This window comes from Anolis sagrei, chromosome 1 (assembly GCF_037176765.1).
Source record: "Anolis sagrei isolate rAnoSag1 chromosome 1, rAnoSag1.mat, whole genome shotgun sequence".
Classification (NCBI taxonomy): domain Eukaryota; kingdom Metazoa; phylum Chordata; class Lepidosauria; order Squamata; family Dactyloidae; genus Anolis; species Anolis sagrei.
The window spans coordinates 184,867,727-184,886,491 of NC_090021.1; the positions used below are offsets into that span (position 1 = coordinate 184,867,727).

Consider the following 18,765-nt stretch of genomic DNA (forward strand, 5'->3'; position numbering starts at 1 on the left):
GGTTGGTTCACAAAGCAACACCCTGCTATAGTTCCCTTTTCTACAGAATCATCAACGCTAAAGGAGCTAGTAAATAAATAAATAAATAAGACCAACAGGACTGAAAACGGACAGGTAGGAGGTTTGAATCCGGGGAGAGAGTGGATGAGCTCCCTCTGTCAGCTCCAGCTCCCTATGCAGGGGCATGAGAGAAGCCTCCGACAAGGATGGTAAAGCATCATAACATCGGGGCATCTCTTGGGCAAAGTCCTTGCAGACGGCCAATTCTCTCACACCAGAAGCGACTTGCAGTTTTTTTAAAAAAAAACCTCCTAGGATTCCATAGCATTGAAATTGAGGGGATATAGTTGGGATGGCCCAAGAGAAATCCTCCCAAACCCCTGACCTTGTGAACAGGCATATACAGAGCAAGGTGTGTAAACTAAACCCTCTGCTGGTGACAGAGCTTCCAGCATAGAGGAGAAAAGGACTGGAGGAGGTTTCTGGGGTCCCCTGTGATCCTCTGCCTGAGTGTGTGTGTGTGTGTGTGTGCTCTTGGAGCCAGAAAGGAGTAATTCAATCCTGGCCCAGGCGGGGTCTGCTGCACTGATGTCACAGGAAGCGGGGAGGTTTCCCTTCGGCTCGCGAGCGCTTCCCAACCTGACGGGGCTCCCAGGCTCAGACCGGAGCCAGTCCGCTTGCCTCTCCCTTCCCTCGCGGTCCGGCTCGGGGTCCTGGCGCTTTCCTCCTCGGGATCCGTCCCCATCCCTCGCTTTTGGCTGCATTCTTTGGAGGGAGAGACGCTCGGCACACTTGGAGGTCTGCTCTCGTGCTTTGGGGGTGAGTTTGGCACACAACGCCGTCGGAAATTGGAGGGCTCCCAAAGTGGCTCCAAAGTGTCAGGCTTTTGTGAGAGAATAGGCACTGGAGGGAGGGAGCGAGGAAAAAGGAAGGAAGGACTCTTTCAAGACTAAATAGGGGTATGGGTTTTTTTATGTGTGCTTTTAAAGCTGTGGATGTGCAATCTCTCTTCCTCTCTCTGCACAGTCTTCACTGCCTTCGATTTTTCCTTGAGTATTTCCCCTTCGTTGGGGTGCATCTCCACTGTGGGATGAATGCAGTTTGAGACTGCTTGAAATACAAATGGAGTTGTAGTTTCACAAGCCTTCCCCTGGCACACAGCCTCAACACACTGCAACTCCTATGATTCTGTAGCATTGAGTCGTGGCAATGCAAGTGCTCTCAAGCTTCACTCATTCTGTTGTTGTGTCCCGCTTTGATCTCAAATGAGATGTGAACTATAGTGTAGATGTGATTCATTTTTGAAAAGGAAGATTTAAAGCGGCAGAATGGCCACTTGGTGCCATATTTATCTGGATCCCCTGGTGGCACAGCGAGCTGCTGAACTTGCTAATTGAAAGGTCGCAGGTTTGAATCCAGGGAGCAGGGTGAGCTCCCACTGTTAGCCCCAGCTCCTGCCAACCTAGCAGTTTGAAAACATGGAAATGTGAGTAGATCAATAGGCACTGCTCAGGCTGGGAAGGTAACGGCACTCCGTGCAGTCATGCCGGCCACATGACCATGGAGGTGTCTATGGACAACGCCGGCTCATTGCCTTTTTTTTTTTTTTTGGTCGTGTCAGGACCGACTTGAGAAACTGCAAGTAGCTTCTGGTGTGAGAGAATTGGCCGTCTGCAAGGACGTTGCCCAGGGGACGCCCAGATGAATTGATGTTTTTATCATCCTTGTGGGAGGCTTCTCTCATGTCCCCGCATGAGGAGCTGGAGCTGGTAAAGGGAGCTCATCCGCCTCTCCCCGGATTCGAACCTGCGACCTGTCGGTTTTCAGTCCTACCGGCACAGGGATTAAACCCACTGCGCCACCAGGGGCTCTTTGGCTTAAAAATGGAGATGAGCACAAATGGAGTCGGACGTGACTGGACTTAATGTCAGGGGAAAACTTTACCTTACCCCCGGTGGCACCGTGGGTTAAACCACTGAGCTGCTGAACTTGCTAATTGAAAGGTTGCAGATTTGAATCCAGGGAGCATGGTGAGCTCCCACTGTTAGCCCCAGCTCCTGCCAACCTAGAAGTTCGAAAACATGGAAATGTGAGTAGATCAATAGGTACTGCTCAGGCTGGGAAGGTAACGGCACGCCATACAGTCATGCTGGCCACATGACCGTGGAAGTGTCTATGGACAACGCCGGCTCTTCGGCTTAGAAATGGAGATGAGCACCAACCCCCAGAGTCAGACACGACTGGACTTAATGTCGGGGGAAAACCTTTACTTTTACCTTATCTGGATCACAGTGTGAGAGGTTGGTCCTGTGGCCATGTGCACTGGTTTTACTTTCAAGAGATGCTTGAATATCAATAGAAACCAAGTATCCCACTGCTAACTGCAATTGCATGGATGCTGCCCCATGCCTTGCCTTGCCGTGAGTGTCTCTCCCGCTGGTTTCAGTTGATTTGCTTACAAATGTATTCTTACTTGCTATAACTTTCAATGATTTTCAGTGAAATGAAATTAGACCTTCTCTGCCCATAGGCTCCTGCGTCCGTTGATATTTCCAAATAAAATTGTAATCCTAAGCTTACTTGGGGCTGCAGTGGTGCAGCAGGTTAAACCGCTAAGCTGCAGAACTTGCTGACCAGAAGGTTAGTGGTTCAAATCCATGAAAGCAGTGAGCTCCCATTGTTAGTCCCAGCTGCTGCCAACCTAGCAATTCGAAAACATGCAAATGTGAGTAGATCAATAGAGATACCACTTAGGTGGGAAGGTAACTGCACTCCATGCAGTCATGCTGGCCACATGACCTTAGAGGACAACGGCGGCTCGTCAGCTTAGAAATTGAGATGAGCACCACCCCCCAGAGTCGACATGACTAGATTTAATGTCATGGGGAAATCTTTACCTTTACTTAAGCTTACTTATGCAATCCTAAACTTACTTCTTAGAAAGCATTACACTGGAATATAATAGGTATCCACTGGGATTGGGTTCTAGGACCCATGTGGATAACCAAGACCCATAGATGTTCCTGCCATGGTGTAGTAAAATGATGTCCTTTATGGAAAAGTTTTGGAATTTTTCGGTGAGCAGGATAATATTTCCAAGCTGTGGATATCTGAATCCATGGATACAGAATCTGTGGAAATGGGGGACCAACTGTATTCGTAAAGCCTCTTCAAGCAAGCATGGTCCAGCAATCTTTTGGTCCTTTTAATCAATATGCTTGCTTTTCTATGAACAACTTCTTTTCTAAAAGTCTTCCTATTCTGGACAAAAAGTAGAATGCGTCTCTACATGATGGATTAAGCTAGGATACCTTTCCCTTTGCCTAACATCCGACTTTTCTGATTTGGATATAGTTTTTCTATAGGAATTGTGCTTCTCTCAGCTTTGGAGCTTAACTTTCCATGTGCAAATAGTTGGGATTGAAATGATGACTTGCTGGTGGCAAGAATCCCAGGAAGCTGTGCTCCCTGTTACTAGAAAAGCATGGAAACAATGTCTGCTTGTGGGACCGTTTGCCCAAAGAGACAGATAGCTCAAACTCAGTCTGGAGAGCAACTCCTGCTCTCAACAGTTTGAAGGTGCAAAGGCAGACTTGGATGTTCGTTTGGCTAGTATAAATCCCTCCTTTAATGTTTGGAACTTCATATCTTTAGATACTTCCAAGTACGGACAGTCCCAAAGTTATGAACAAGATAGGTTCTGTAGGTTTGTTGAATTTGTTAGTAAGTTGGAACAGGTACATTTTAAAAGTTTAGCTCCACACACATACACACACACATTCATTGGATGCGTTGGGAAGGGTAAACACCCTTGCAGTGTTTGCATTGCTGTCTGTGCCCCTGTTCAGAAGATCTCACCTCACTTTCTGTCCCTGTGATAATTAGATTTTGAAAAAATATGCTTTTTGTGGAAACAAGGATTGGTGCTAAAGCTTCAGTGGAGACCCCTTTTCTCTATGATAATTCTTTCAGGAGCAAATTTCTCTTTCTAGGGGTAGATTTCTCTCCCTTCCTGTTGTCTCACCCCGTTCTGAACTGTGCTGTTTGTAAGTCAGATGTTTGTAACTCCGGGACTACCTGTTTCTAATGTTATTTTGAAGCATCTCTAAAAACTGGTGGGACACAAGGGCTATGGTCAAGTTCTCAGCAAGACTTTGCCCTTAGAAAAGGATGACTTTTAAAAAAAGGAATGGGGTTAAGTGTACATGTGAAATGCTTGTGTGTCCCTTATCCAAAATGGACCAGCAGTGTTCCATATTTTGGATTTTCTTTCGAGTTTGAAATCTTTGCAAATACACAATGAAGTATCTTGGAGATGTAACTTAGTTCTAAACTCCCTCCCCATGAAACAAAAGACTTTTATATTTGTTTCATATACACCTTATCCATATAACCTGAAGGCAATTTTATACACAGCATTTTTAATAATTTTGTAAAGAAAAAAAGTAAAGGTGTTACCATCTAGCAACCCATATTGGACAGTTTTGGATATTGGAGTATTTGGGATTTCAGAATTCAGAATGAGGAATACTCAGCCTGTATATAATTTTGAACTGAGATATTTCAGAGATTTATTGTTGCTGTTTTTTCTTTGTATCTAATGTGACACAAGTCTGGATTGGGTACATATCTCAAGTGAACCCAATCCTGTCTGACCTTGAAGTTAAGCAGGGCCAGCCCTGGTTAGTACGTGATTTTTTTTTTAATTGCATCAGAAGCAAATTGAGAATATACTGCAAGGAAGAACGAGGAAGAACTTCCTGACTGTGAGAGCCATTCAGTAGTGGAACTCTCTGCCCCGGAGTGTGGTGGAGGCTCCTTCTTTGGAAGCTTTTAAACAGAGGCTGGATGGCCATCTGTCAGGGGTGATTTGAATGCAACATTCCTGCTTCTTGGCAGGGGGTTGGACTGGATGGCCCATGAGGTCTCTTCCAACTCTTTGATTCTATGATTCTAAGTTGCTTCTGGTGTGAGAGAATTGGCCATCTACAGAGGCATTGCCTGGGAGACATCCAGATGGTATAAAAGTGGTCCAGAAATTGGTTTGTTTGTGTGGTTTTTTTTTTTTGTCACCCTTTGGGAAAGTGGTGAACTTTTGTGGTTAAATTCCGGACCAAAACAGAAACCGTAAGGATTAGTTCAACTGCAAGTGTGTGTGTGTGTGTATGAGTCTAAGATATTACATATCTTGTGGATTTGTCACTTGTTTTACTTTGTGTTCTAATCTGGAATAAACAGTTGTGTTTAGAAAGGAAGGTCTTGTCCAGAACAGTTGATTCAAACAATTAGGTCACCCACCAAAGAAGTCGGCTCAATAACACATTTGTTTGATGGGGAGGGAGTAGTTTTGAAATAGAATAACGGTGAGTATTTGCATTTTCATAGTCGATACAATGATTGCTTCAACCTGCTCAGTTAAAAATTAAATTTAGACCGCAACTTCTTTGAGTTTGGGCCATGTGTAAGAATGTGAACAGACATTCCAGAGTTGGTGTTAGCTGGTTTAGTATAATTTGTTGTTATTGTGTGTCTTTAAGTCATTTCTGGTTTATGGCATAGTTCAGAGGAGGATTTGCCTTATTTTGAGAAGGAGCGGCCTTCCCAAGATCAGCCAGTGGTTTTCCATGACTGAGCATGGATTTGAACCTTGGTCTCTGTTACCATATGCAAGCTCTTTTGGCTTGAACATAATTACCCACCAGTTCTCCAATATAAAATGGTTTCAGAGGAAGATGTTGATAAGCTGGAATTTGTCCAGAAGAGGGCAACTAAATGATCAAGGTTCTGGAGAACAAGCCCTATGAGGAGTGGCTTAAAGAACTGGGCATGTTTAGCCTGCAGAAGAGAAGGCTCAGGGGAGACATGATAGCCATGTATAAATATGTGAGGGGAAATCATAGGGAGGAGGGAGCAAACTTGTTTTCTGCTACTCTGGAGACTAGGATGCGGAACAATGGATTCAAAGGAGATTCCACCTGAACATTAGGAAGAACTGCCTGACCGTGAGAGCTGTTCAGCAGTGGAACTTTCTGCTCCAGAGTGTGGTGGAGACTCCTTCCTTGGAGGCTTTTAAACAGAGGCTGGATGGCCATCTGTCAGGAGTGCTTTGGATATGATTTTCCTTCTTCTTGGCTTGGGGTTGGACTGGATGGCCCATGAGGTCGCTTCCAAATCTAGGATTCAATGATTATAAGATTCCTCATTTAGAATCTGGTATACAGAATTAGTGAAATGATAGCTCTTTGACTCTTGCAGGCATTTCTGACAAATTACCATTTCCCTGCTGATGTAGCATCTATTGACTGATTTTAAAGATCTTGAAATGTGCACCTCAACTTAAAATTTCTACTGCTATATCATTATGAGAGTTCGATTGCTTTCAGAGAAATGCATTACCTGCTTGATTTGCAATACATCCAGTGCAGTGAACTAGCATCTTTAGTACAAAACTGTTCATGTTAATCGCAAATGCCTCCTAACAGCACAAGTAGCAAAAATAATCATTAAAAAACAATGCTTAAGAAATCATAATGGGATTGAATAGTCTGCCATTTTTCTGGTCCAGCAGATTATGTAGAGCTTGGAAAATTACATTTTGGGACTACTAAATCAATACCGGGTCTATCTTTAGCTTTGATTTCTACTGGCTATAATGACTGGGGTATTTTAAGAACTGTAGTAAAGAAAAAGATTCCAACTACTTTGCAAGAGTGATATTTCAAGAAAGCCCCACTATTTATTTATTTATCGTGTCAAAAGCAAGTTGAGAATACAGTTATGATGTATAAGAAAACCACAAACAAAGTTTGCATTATGGTAAATGAGAAAAGCCTTCCCACAGGATAGTAGCACATCCAGGTGTCTCCAAGGCGACATCTTTGTAGATGGCTGATTTTCTCATACCAGAAGCAAATTGCAGTATGCATCTAACCGCACAAAACAAGAAAACCCCACTATTCAGTATGTATGATTAACTTGCTGGTTCATCCTAACATGGACAAGTGATTATTGATTCACTTCTAGCTATGTTTGTTTTTTTTTTAAAAAAAATCAGATTTTTGTAGATTGACTTTTCTCTATGATGCTTCAATTTGCATTCTGTCTCCTAACAACAGGTAACAGTGAATGGCAGTGTCTTGTCATTCACACATGTTTAATAACTTGTATAAGATAAATGGAGTATACATCTACACATATAATGTGTGAATAGAAGAAGCATGAGTAACAGTATGACCTCTGTATTTGCAGAATTGATACATGTGGTTTTACTTATCCACGATTTCACTTAGGATCTCCTGTACAAGATATACCGTCCTCTCAGTACGTTCATCATTCATCCTATGGAAAATAATAGGTTTCTGTGGTTTCACATATGCATGGCAAGTCTGGGAATTAATTCTATCCAGATACAGGGACTGTACTATAATCATACAAGTTCCAAAAAGAATACTCTGGAAGGTAAATCTTGATAAATCTTGACTTGGCCCTACTAAATGCGTGAAGCAGCCCCGTTGATCTTCAGAGCTCAGCAAGGATTTGATTCTGCTTTTTTCCTCCTCCAAATAAAGCTGGCATTTTACTAACAGTATTCTTACAAATCTGCTCATGTCTTATTGCAACTAAAAATGATCCTAAAGTACAGCTGCAGTGGTAGTTTGGAGACTAATAATAATAATAATAATAATAATAATAATAATAATATGCTTTATTTATATTCCACCCTATCTCCCCATGGGGATTCAGGGCAGATTCCAGTACACATATACAGCAAACATTCAATGCTGTTATACAATTAACAAAGACAGACAGTACATAAACAGAGGTAAAGGCTTTCCATCATTTTCCATCTCTGGCATCTGAAGGCTGTGCTCAACTCCGACCGGGGGGGGGGGTGCTGTCACCCCATCTTCCATGCTAAATTTTGTTCTCCTTAGACACTCTTCCGATTGAATTGCTGGCATGTCCGCATGGGCATCTTTTATTACCTCCCTGCCAAAGCAGCACCTATTTGTCTACTCACATTACTGCTTTCGAATTGCTAGGTGAGCAGAAGCTGGGCTGATGGTTGGGAGCTCACCCCAACCCAGGCTTAAACTGTTGACCTTTTGAGTGGCAAGATTTTCTGCCAGTTCACTTTTGTAAACTTGATTTGGAAAATAGTATTTCAAAATATTCATTATTGCTTTACGTTAGTGTAATAGCTTTAATGTGAAATGTAATTATACCTTGAAATTCAAGTTTCAAAATTCATTTTGTCTTCTGTATCATTATTTCTGAGTGTTCATAATTTTGTCGTGGATTTATAATTTCTAATTAGGAGTCATCATTTCTGAATAGATTAAAAAAAGAGGGTTCATTTTTACAAACTTTATGAAAATTAATAATAATGAATCTGTTCCCATAGACAACACAACTTTTATGCTGGCTGCAAAATAAGTAAATATCCTTGTTTGAAAAGCTGCACCTTCTTTCTTTCCTTATTATTTCCTTAGAAATATAGTGTGTGTTTTGTAAATTTATGGTCTTTACTTAGTGTTGCTATAAAAATCATGCCAGCAAGAGGAAACCAGTGTTGTCAGATGATGTGACTTACACAATATTTGAATAATCAATATTGACATTGACAAAAGAACTCCACCGCACTTTGCTGCTACAGTGATCATACTTCACATTTCTATAATGCCTCCAAGTGTTCAAGTCCTTTCATAGATTGTTGACTTGTAATTTTTTATAAGAATCTTATTTTACTATGCCTTCCAACAGTCCTAATTTGGCAAGAAATGTCCCAGATAAACTTCTGTCATCCTTTTTAAATCTCCTTTTAAAATATCCCAGTTTCTCTCCTTTCTCCCCCCCCCCCTTGTCCTCAGCTTACTTCAATTGCTTCAAATAGAATCCAAAAGAAAAGTAGAAGTGGCAGAATTTCCCCCTTCCCAATAAGGTCAAGCAAAAGCAAACTGCTGCACTTTCCCCTAGCTCATCAGTTACTTCTCATTCATGCCTTTTGCCATGTTGCTTAACCGTACATGTCCTCATATTCATCTATGAAATGCTGAAAGTCGTGTATTATTAGCCCCTCTATTGTTGATATGGAAGCCTGAGATTGAGGGAAAGATGTGATTTGCCCAAGGTCTCTTTATATATTTGTAGCACAAATAAGGACTAACTATGGGCCCTTCCACATAGCCATGTATCCCAGAGTATCAAGGCAGAAAATCCCACATTATCTGCTTTGAACTGGAATATATGACAGTGTGGACTCAGATAACCCAGTTCAAAGCAGATATTGTGAGATTTCTGCCTTGATATTCTGGGATATAGAGATGTGTGGAAGGGCCCTTTGTGTGGATCTGCAATATACTTTAACTGCCATTATTCAATGCTATGGGATCATAGGATTTGAAGTTTGATAAAGCACTTTGGCAGAGAAGGCTTAAGACATTGTAAAACTGCAACTCCCAGAATTTCATAGCATTGAGCCATGGCTGTTTATTGGCGGCATACTGCATTCATTCTACAGTGATGCATCCGTAGTCCCTCATTTCTCTTATTTTCCTGTGCTAGTGATATCATTCATTGGGTTTTTCTTCCAACGTTTTACAACATTATGTATTTAGATCTGTATATATCTCTGTGTTGCATAAACTTTGGGCAGGGAGCCCAGTTCAGCCCACTCTGTATCTTATCTCTATTTAGACAACACACAACTCTGTGGCACTGGAAACACCATAAGTGGTATCCGCTATTGATTTAGCATTAATTACTCTTCCCCTTTGTTGTTAATTCCTTTTGCAAAGTTCCCTTTGCCCTGGAGTGAACTTGGGAACCTCTAGAAGTATTTGGTTTGAAACAAAACTGTTTGCGCTGCAGCTGATTCCTCCCATCCATTGGTCTTAACTTTCTTGATATGACTTGCACTGCTGTCATTCTTTTACAAGCTGTTCTGTAAAAGATGTTATGTGCATTGCCGTCCACAATTGTATGTGAGAGACAGAGAGTGGAAAAGAGAGGGAGAGGAAAAGAGAGGTATAAGTGTGAGATGCATTTGGAATGTGTATGCAATCATATTAATATTAATAAGTCTAAAATTACATAATGAAACTAACTAGCACTAACTCTTGCCTTTTTTTTTGCTGCAATGTTCTATATTTCTGGTTCACTGAAAGAAGAAAAGATATCTCTCTTTTTGACTCTCATATATAAACATAAAACATGGAGTTAATCCTGTGTTTCTTTTATTCAAAGACATGCACCCCGCACCCAAAAAAAGGCACTAAAATGTGATATGTCTTAAGACCTCATCATATTTACCAATGTAAGTGTCCTAGGCCACTTGCCAGCCAGTTGAGGGATGGAGGAGCATGCAGCACATCACACAATGTCCCTCAACTTCCGGCAGAGGCTCTGACTCCAACCAGCATGAAAGTATCCCAGGACTCTTCCTTATCAACATGGGAAGGTTCCTGTGTTGTGCAGGTTCCAATGGAGCCAGCGCACTTCTGCTTCAGTTGGGCAACACTTCCCTTTTGTGATGGAAGAAGCATTGCTGCACCTGAGCGGCTCGCGGGTGACAAAATTACCCTGCTCACCTGCCATTTCACTCTGCTTGTTAGCAAAACGGCACCAGAGTGTGTGTGTGATATGTTAGAATTACAGAAATGCAACCTTTTTGTGATGGTGATACCAAAATGAATACACATTTTACAATTGACAGCAACTTATGCTGGATCTACCCTGCTCTATATCCCAGAATCTGATTCCAGATTATCTATTTTGAACTGAATTATATGAGTCTACACTGTCATATAGTCTGAGATAAGAAGATAATCTGGATCAGATCTTGGGATATACGACAGTGTAGATCAAGACTTAGAATCAAAAAATTACTTTGCACCAAGAGGCAAACTTCTCTATTCTGAGAGTGTCCACACAACAGAATTATAGCAGTTTGGTACCACTTTAATTACCATAGCTGCATCCTGAACAATGCTGACATTTGTAGTTTGTTGTGGTACCAGAGCTCTCTGGCAAAGAAGGGGAGATATCTAGAAATCCAGAATTCCATAGCATTGAGCCATGACAGTTAATCAGAGCCATGCTTCTATATTTTTGCAATGTTTCAGTCTCCCACGAATAACATTTTCAGACCAAGATTGATGTTAACGTGCTTTTGCACAGTTCAGTGTCAGTTTATTTTTTAAGGCAACCTGAAATAATTCACCTCCAGGAGTGTTAAACAAAGGGATTTCCAATAAACAGTGACCGTTCACAGGTTCTTAACAACATCCACTCCACCATTTGAGCAACTTTTCAGAAAACGAAATGACCCATCTGTACTCTTTAAAGCATTGCTTTTATATAGTGCCTGGAATCATTACTAGAAAGGTGGTCCTGGACTGTTTGCTTTGGAACTGTTTTGTCAGCGGAATTACTAGGCAGGGAGTCAGTGGTTTGTTTGTTGTAGGCCTGGCAAGGAGTAAAGTTAACCAAAAAGTAAACAGAGTGGTGTTAAGCCAATTGCATAATAAAGATGAGAAAAGAGCAGTGCCATGGCCATACCATCTAATTAAAGAGAATTACTTGGATTAAACCAGCAATGTCCCTGGTTTCTGTCTGATGGAAAGTGAGCAACTTGTGTGGTAGTTGGCTGTTTGTTTACTACACCAAGAAGGTTTTCAATCAGCCAGATTTACTCAGAAGGTTTTCTCTCTCCCTTTGAGGCAATTTATATAACTTTCTTCCCCACATTCAACTAAAAATATTCTCCACTGTCTCCATCAGAAAAGTGTATTTGTCTGTGGTACGATGTCCATCGCAAAACATTCTGAAACTCAGGATGCACCTACACCATAGAATAAATGCACTTCCACTGGAGTTTTAGTTTTACAAAGCTTTGTAAGCCAACCAGTGCTTGAACTTCACCAAATTGCAACTCCCTTGATACTTTAGCACTGATCCATGGCAGTTAAAGTAGTATCAAACTCAATTAATTCTAGAAAGTAGATGAACCCTAACATTAAACAAAGGAATCACACAAGAAATTCAAGAAATGCATGAACAAAACCGCAAATTACTGATTACAAAAGTAGCTACAACATATCCCCTTTGTTAACCCACTGCTGATTATTCTCCTCTGTTTGCTTTTTATGAAGATTGATGGTGAAGTATATTAGGTACATTATGAAAGATGCAAAATGGTACCCAATGCAGTAGTTTCTCTTTTTCTCTTGCCACTTGTTGGTCTGGCAAAAGCAAGAGGAGGAAAATAACCTTGTAGGGATTCCCATCTTACAACAGAAATTTTTAAAAACTTGGGAGAATTTCTGCACACCCCAGAGGAGTTCAGAGAACTTGTTCCTCCCAATTTCTCTGCCCACAAATAGGGTGGAGTGCTTTGAGAGGCCTTATGAGCACAACTGTGTTTTTAATAACAGCAATAAATGAAACAACTTGGGTCGAGAGAAATATGACATGGTTTCTCCCCCACTTTACTCTTTCCTCTCTCATTCCCATGCCTCACAGCAAACTGGCTTGTTGGTATCGAGGAGTTTCATAAGGACTTGTGGAATGTGTTGTTGTATGGGATTCACAAACACACACTCCAGTGCAAGCTTTCAGTTCACACCTTCTGTTTCCAAAGTGCATCTATGCTGTAGAATTAATGCAATTTGACACCACCGTAACTGCCAATGCTCAATGCTTTGTCATTTTACAAGTTCTTTCGCCTTCTCTGTTAAAGAGTCCGGTGCCTCACCAAACTGCAAATCCCACAAGTCCATAGCAGGTAAAGTGTTGTCAAACTGCATTTATTCCACAGATGCACACTAAGGCTGGATCTACACAGGCCTATATGCCAGTATCTGATCCCAGATTATCTGCTTTGAACTGGATTATTGCTGTGGTGATGCAATGAGTTAAATGAGTTAAATGGTTGAGCTGCTGAACTTGCTGACCTGAAAGTTGGCAGTTCAGATCCATGGGATGGAGTGAGCTCCCACTGCTAGTCCCAGCTCCTGCCAACCTAGCAGTTCAAAAACATGCAAAATGTGAGTAGATCAATAGGTACTGCCTCAGTGGGAAGGTAAAACGAACTCCATGCAGTCATGCAGTCTACATGACCAGGAGGTATCTATGGACAACACAGGCTCCTTGGCTTGGAAATGGAGAGGAGCAAATCCCCCAGAGCCCGAGATGAGCACATCCTCTAGAGCCAGAAATGAAAGGGGAAGCCTTTGCCTTTGTCTGTGTCTTTGTGTTTCAAGGTATTGAATGCCTTTGTCTGTATATAAGCTGGAATTCACTCTGAGTCCCCTCCGGAAGATAGGGCCGAATACAAATAAAGTGTTGTTGTTGTTGTTGTTGCCATATAATCCAGTTCAAAGCAGATCATTTGATATCAGAAACTGGATTATATAGCAGTGTGGATTTAGCCTATATCTCCCTAGAAAACAGAGAATGGTAATGAATCAATAGGACAAGGTTGTGATGATTTAAAACTCTTGGTTTTGGTGGGAAGCTAACAGAATATAGACCCATAGCAATAAAATTTTAAATCTAAAAAGAAACAGCCTGTAATGCAACAGATGAGTTCTTGATATGGAATTATATTCCTGTTAAGCAGCCTTTTTGTCTTTCTAATATGATCCTGTGTGTAGAGATTCGTCATCCTCTTCATCGTGATTTTCATTATTTTGATCGTCATATACTTTTTTATATAGGATCATCAGTATACAGTCAAGGTGTGTTTTTTTTCTAATTAAGTAAAACAACTAAAAATAGCTGGCACTGCCAAAGATATACAAACTAACACACCTACACAAATAGATGGGAAAGGAAGGAGGAATGCAAATAGAAAACTCATGCAATAAAACTATAAAACTAATTTCCAATATGGAAATACAAAAGCCAGTGCTGTAAAGTATAAAGCAAACCGATAAATACATGTAATCAAAATGTGTAAGATAATAAAGCAATATTCAATTCAAATTCCAATTTCCTTCTCTGCTGATTTTTCCATGGAATCCAGCAGGTGTCACTCTGGGGACTAAGAGCAAGAGAGCTTTTTTAGAACCTAAGGACTGCATTTACTCCTCAATTGCTTTTTAAAGAAGTGCTCGCTCTCTCTCTATACACACACACACACATACATACACACACACACCTACATATACATACACACACACATTCTTTTATTGTGGTATTATTTACTTTTCTTCATTTGGAGGTTTTTTTTTTAAATCCAGCGTTTTCTTTGGCACCTTCTACAGTTCCAGATTATCTGCCTTGAACTGGATTATATGGCATATATGGCAGTGTAGACTCATATAATCCAGTTCAAATCAGATAATGTGGACTATATAACAATGTTGTAGGGGCCTCAATGGTCTTCTGTTTTAAGCAGCAATTTTTGGCTAAAGTTTATCCCTTTATTCTTTTTTCTTATACAAAGTTTTCCACAGTAAAAGGGTCATGTGTGTGTTTTGAGTAGATCTCAAGTTAGCTTCCAGAATCCTCTAAACCAGCGTTTCTCAACTAGGAGGGTCATGAGGGGATATCAGAGAGGTCATCAAAGACCACCAGAAAACACAGTATTTTCTATTGGTCATGGGGGTTCTGTGTGGGAAGTTTGGCCCAATTCTACTTTGGTGAGGTTCAGAATGGTCTTTAGTTGTAAGTGAACTATAAATCCCAGCAATTACAACTCACAAATGTCATGGTCTATTTCCCCCAAACTCCACCAGTGTTCACATTTGGGCATATTGAGTATTTGTGCTGAGTTTGGTCCAGATCCATCATTGTTTGAGTCCACAGCTCTCTGGATGTAGGTGAACTACAACTCAAAAACTCAGGGTCAATGCCCACCAAACCATTCCTGTATTTTCTGTTGGTCAGGGGAGGCCTGTGTGCCAAGTTTGGTTCAATTCCATCGTTGGTGGAGTTCAGAATGCTCTTTGATTGTAGGTGAATTATTAATCCCAGCAATTACAACTCTCAAATGACAAAATCAATCCCCCCTCCCCAACCCCAACCTGTATTCAAATTTGGGCACATTGGCTATTTGTGCCAAATTTGGTCCAGTGAATGAAAATACATCCTGCATATCAGATATTTACATTACGGTTCACAACAGTAGCAAAATTACAGTTATGAAGTAGCAACAAAAATAATTTTATGGTTGGGGGTCATCACAACATGAGGAACTATATTAAGGGGTTGTGGCATTAGGAAGGTTGAGAACCATTGCTCTAAACGGTATGGGTTGTAGTTGTAGGATTCTAGAAGTTTAGTCCAAAAAAGCAACATCCCTGAGATCTTTTTAATTATTTTTCAGGCCACATAAAAGAATAAAGAGACAGAATAATTTCTCTGTGTGAAAATCTCGTAATGACAACAGGGACATTCTCTGTTTGTCATGGAAAAGTTACTTTATTGCCTTTAAAGGAGTACTGGGTGTGCCACAGATTTTGTGGAAGGGTGCGTTCATTTTTCCCATACAAGTATATGTATTCAAGTTGCCTGTTGGACCCAAGGAAGGGGCAGAGGACACATCTACTGTTTATCTCCTGTTCAGGAAGCAGACATTTTCATTTATGCACATAACTCATTTATACTTGCAGTTCTTGGTTACACTGAAGATCAATTTAGTTGAAGAAAATTATTTGCATCCAGCTAAAAGTGCCAAGTGTGTTAGTGCAGCTGTGCTACATTTTAATGAAAAACTTTTAGCCAGCGAGGGAGAAAGGACTGACATGGGAGAACATCATGTACTTTAAAAAAAAAAAGTACTGACACAATCTGCATGCAGTTAAAGAAAATACAAGTACTGAAAACTAACTTTTATATTTGAATTTCCAAGTGAGTGTGATTTGTTAGGCTCAATGTTTCAGGACACAGGATGCTTCTAGCAAGCTAATTAGGACCCCCTTCTTGATCAGGGGATAACTATGGGTAGGAGACAACTTGCGGCAACTTAAATCTTCAAATTAACATTGAGGGTACTTCTATATTGCCATATAAAATCCAGATTATCTGCTTTGACCTGGATTATATGGCAGTGTATTGGACCCCCTGGTGGTGCAATGGGTTAAACTTCTGAGCTGCTGAACTTGCTGACCAAAAGGTGGGCGAATCTGGGGAATGGGGTGAGTTCCCGCTGTTAGACCCAGATTCTGCCAACACAGCAATTCAAAAACATTTAAATGTGAGTAGACCAATAGGTACTGCTTCTCTGGAAAGGTAATGGCGTTCTATGGAGTCATGCTGGCCACATGACCTTGAAGGTATCTATGGACAACGCCGGCTCTTCATCTTAGAAATGGAGATTAGCACCCTCCTCCTCCCCAGAGTCGGACACGACTAGACTTAATGTCAGGGGAAACCTTTACCTTTATATATATGGCAGTGTAGACTTATATAACCCAGTTCAAAGCAGATAATGTGGAGACTCCAGTGGCACAATGGGTTAAACCCTTGTGCCGGCAGGACAGTTTGAATCTGGGGAGCGGGATGAGCTTCCATCTGTCAGCTCCAGTTTCTGATGAGGGGATATGAGAGAAGCCTCCCACAGGATGGTGAAACATCTGGGTGTCCTCTGGGCAACAGCCTTGAAGATGGCCAATTCTCTCACACCTGAAGCAACTTGCAATTTCTCAAATCACTCCTGACACACACAGAAAAACCCTGGATTATATGGTAGTGTAGAAAGGGCTTTGGAAATCCAGTTTGGGCATCCAAAGAAAATGAATAGACAAAGTAACTAAGGTAGTGCAAACACAAGAAATAGATAAGTTTCTAAAATAATTTCCAATGCTGCATTCTCAGTAATATTGGAAAATTCTCATTTGCAACCCATTCATATCCTGGTAACTATACCCTTATTCTGAGTATTCCCTCAAACACCACTGGAATGCATTTCTAAGGATACATATATCTGGCTGCAAGATCATTTCATGCTCTTTCTTGTCATGAAACATGCCAAAGGCTAGCTCAGAATTGGTATGTATGGATTACAATTAAAGTGTTTGACTGAATGTATCCCACACCACAAACTGTTCCAAAAAACTATAACATCTGGTTTAGGTGTGATGGGACAAAAGCAAAAAAGGAAACAGAGCTCTCCATGCAGATTGACTGATGCTTGTTTATTTCTTATTTATTTTAAAAGCCAGACACATTTTAGCCTCTATCAAAGTTAGTCTTCTTTGGGAGCTAAAGAAGTGGCTACTGATCCGCATTTGAAACTCTGTCTCCTTTTTTTGCTTTTGCTTCTTATCCCATGCTCAGCATTTCTCTCCCTAGGTGTAATGGGACTAGGCGATCTCTGATACTCTGATCCACAGCTAAGATATTATTAGAAATGTGAACAACTCTTTTTGCTGAACTAAAGAAATGCGGTAAATATAATTAATCATGCACATGCTTCCGGAAGTTGCAACCTCAGGCCATATAAAACAACCCTGTTTCCTTTATTTCCTCTCTAGGTCCATCCTGTTCCTTTCTTATTTTGTTCCATTTCCTCTCCTGCGATCCAGGCTAAATGAGTCATTTTGGCAGGCGTTAACAATATGGCCATCTGAACTTTCCGAAACTTTTCTCCTATGATGGTTTCAGGTGTGCCGTGTCCTTGCTGTTTCAATCTGCTTTTTAACTTTTGTGCAGAAAGAGATCTCTTTTCTTCACTTCTGTAACATGTCTTGGGAAGATTTTTTTGTGTCTCGGGAGTGACTTAAGAAACTGCAAGTCACTTCTGGTGTGAGAGAATTCGCCATCTGCAAGGACATTGCTCAGGGGACTCCCGGGTGTATTGATGTTTTACCATCCTTGTGGGAGGCTTCTATCATGTCCCTGCATGGGGAGCTGGAGCTGACAGGGAGAGCTCATCCACGCTCTTCCTGGATTCAAACCTCCTACCTGTCTGTTTTCAGTCCTGCTGGCACAATGGTTTAACCCATTGCACCACCGGGGGCTCCTGTATGTTGGGAAAATACCATTAAATAATCACGAACGAAACCTCCTTGTTGAAAATCTAGTTACTATGATCTGCTGGGAGCTGTGGTGCTGCAGCAGGTTAAACCACTGAGCTGTGGAACTTGCTGACTGATAGGTCAGCAGTTCAAATTCTGTTGTTAGACCCAGCTTCTGCCAACCTAGCAGTTCAAAAACATGCAAATGTGAGTAGATCAATAGGTACTGCTCCGGCGGGAAAATAATGGCACTCTATGCAGTCATTCCATGACCTAGGAGATGTCTACAGACAATGCCAGCTCTTCAGCTTAGAAATAGAGATGAGCACCCTACCCCCACCCCACCCCCAGAGTTGGACTTGACTAGACTTAATGTCAAGGGGAAACTTTTACCTTTATCTTTATGATCTGCTCAGAGGGTAAGTGGATTTTGATCATCTGGAGCAGGGGTCCTCAAAGTTTTAGAGCCAAGGGCTGGTTTGTGGTCCCTCAGACTATAGTTTGAAAAAAACTTGAATGAATTCTTATGCACACTGCACAAATCTACAAACTAAATATAAAAAAATAATACAATATTTAAAACGAAAAACAATTGTAACCAACATAAACTTACTAGTATTTCAATGAAATGTGTGGGCCTCCTTTTGACTGATAAAATAGTCAAGTTAATTAGGATTGTTGATGTTGTGTGCCTTCAAGTTGTTTCAGACTTAGGGCAACTCTAAGTCTAAAGTTTAGGGTGAGTGCAGGTAAATGACCTCAGAGGGTCACATCTGGCACATGGGCCTTAGTTTGGGGACCC

At 41.1% G+C, this 18,765-nt stretch overlaps 1 protein-coding gene across 2 annotated transcripts in view; it reads left to right on the forward strand.

Moving 5' to 3' along the window:
- The first annotated feature begins 545 nt into the window (after nt 1-545).
- The window catches only part of CALCRL (calcitonin receptor like receptor), a 99,991-nt gene continuing 81,771 nt past the window's right edge, over nt 546-18,765 (forward strand). For both annotated transcript variants that reach the window (XM_060780275.2, XM_060780284.2), the window contains exon 1: nt 546-819. The gene's annotated coding sequence lies outside the window, so the exon portion shown is untranslated. The remainder of the gene's footprint in view (nt 820-18,765) is intronic.